The sequence below is a fragment of the Austrofundulus limnaeus genome, unplaced genomic scaffold (genome assembly GCF_001266775.1).
Source record: "Austrofundulus limnaeus strain Quisiro unplaced genomic scaffold, Austrofundulus_limnaeus-1.0 Scaffold1079, whole genome shotgun sequence".
Lineage (NCBI taxonomy): Eukaryota > Metazoa > Chordata > Actinopteri > Cyprinodontiformes > Rivulidae > Austrofundulus > Austrofundulus limnaeus.
Window position 1 is genome coordinate 89,945 of NW_013953481.1, and position 1,988 is coordinate 91,932.

General features: G+C 40.9%; 1 protein-coding gene across 1 annotated transcript in view; it reads right to left on the reverse strand.

The window, feature by feature from the left end:
* LOC106534048 (fasciculation and elongation protein zeta-1) overlaps window positions 1–1,414 on the reverse strand; it is a gene marked incomplete at its 3' end in the record, with an annotated part of 19,047 nt that extends 17,633 nt beyond the window's left edge. Inside the window, 1 exon segment of the mRNA XM_014030554.1 lies at window positions 994–1,414.
* Window positions 1,415–1,988: the final 574 nt, after the last annotated feature.

Consider the following 1,988-nt stretch of genomic DNA (forward strand, 5'->3'; position numbering starts at 1 on the left):
CAACTAAAGGTGACATAGATACTTTATTATGGTACAGTATTTAAATATATGCCTGTGAAACACATAATATTGGCCCTTTAATATCTCATGAACCACTGAGCAGATTCTAATGAAATTGTTTAAAAAATAATTGTTTATCTACAACTCAGCAACTTTTCAAATCACCCAATTTAAGATGGCTGCCACAAGTAATGTACAGAAATGATCACAGTTCCATTAATTGTCCAGAAATGGATTGAAAATGTGGTGTGGTAGTAGCTGAGAGTCATTCTCTAACACATTTAGATTTACAAGGTTTGACTTTAAAGTCAGCATGAAAAGCAGAGGGTGATGTTCCTTTAAGGCTCGTAGGCCTTTCATTTCCACATACTCATGTTGGTGTGGTGGTCTCAGGTGTTTCCCTTTGCTCTGACCAGGTGTGGAGGAGCTAAACCTTCCAACTGATGCAACAAAATCAAACACTTCATCATTTATTCCTGTTTAGACTCCAGCCTTTACAGCAAACACATCTAATAACACTGTGGATTTTTTTTCCTCCATTTTCAACATTCAGTCCCAAATCAATGTTTCTTCTTTTTTTGTTTGTTGTGATATTTTTAGATCGACAGCATGAAGAAACAGAAAAGCTGTGAGATAAACGAGAAGCAGCAATATAGAAGGAAATATCTGTTCATGCATTTGTGTGGCCCAAAGGAAAAATAACGGATTCAGTTCCATGAAGCAGAAATTTAAGACTAAACGACCATGTAAAAGGAAAATACGTGTTTAAATCTCAGGATGGAGGAAAAGCTATGGTTTCCTCTTTAAAAGATCATCAAAATAAAATTGAGGCAAATCCATGAGATGAAAAAAAGAGGCAGGAGTGGGGGAGGGAGAGAGGAGCAGAGAGGAAGGGAGAGATGGAAGAAACCATGGTTACAAGACAATGATGATGACGGCAGGATGATGCTGTCAGAGGTCAGGGAGGCAGGGGGATGAAAGAACACTGATTACCTGCAGGTAGACGAGCTGAGGACGATGAGGAAGATCCTTCTCAGTCTGGGAGCATCTAGGTTTCTCCTCGCAGCACAGAGCGGTCAGAAGCAGCAGCAGTTACAGTCATTCCAGAAAGAAAAGGAGAAAAATCAGATATAAAAACAGCAGCGTGGAGAGAGTCCTGCTCTGGATCTGTGAGTCCACAGACACTCCTCTCCCACAGCCCGTTGTTTTCCGATCAATAGATCTCTGAGCTTCAACAGAGGCTGCGCACTGCTGGGCGTCTGACGACATCAGCTCCCCCCATCCCTCCTGCTTTATCCTCCCTTTGTCCCTGCCTCCTGCCTCCTCCCTGCCTCCACTCATCTCTAATATTCATGAGGAGAGAGAGGAGCGGGTGCACAACAGACTGGAGGGGGGTGCAGGAAACTCTAATCATAGCTCCACCACGGCTTTTGTTTTGTCATCCCCAGACATGGATATGGACATTAGAGGAACAAAACAAATCATTTCAACCTTCACACGTGCTTCAATGAATAAAATAAAATAATTTCTCTGTGCCTCAGAGGTGAAATTCAGATGGCTGCAGAAGGAAAGAGATGTGCACAAAAAATTATAAAAAAAAATTATACTCTCATCATTATAGATCTATATTAGGTCCACGTTGTTAACACAAAGAGCTCATCAACCAATCACATAGCAGCTATTCACTGCACATAAGTATCTAGATGTGTTGAAGACAACCAAACAGAACAGAAATGACGAGGGATTAAAATGACTTTGAGCTTGTTGRACCCAGACGAGCTGGTCTGAGTATTTTAGAAACTTAAGATCAGCTATAAGGTTCAGAAAGAATGTTCTAAAAAAAAAGAGGAAATATCCAGTGATCTGCAGTCGTATGAATGAAAATGTCTTGATGTTAGAGGTCAGAGGAGAATGGGCAGTCTGGTTGGAAATGAATTCAATTCAGTTTATTTATATAGTGCCGAGTCACAACATACGTTGTCTCACTG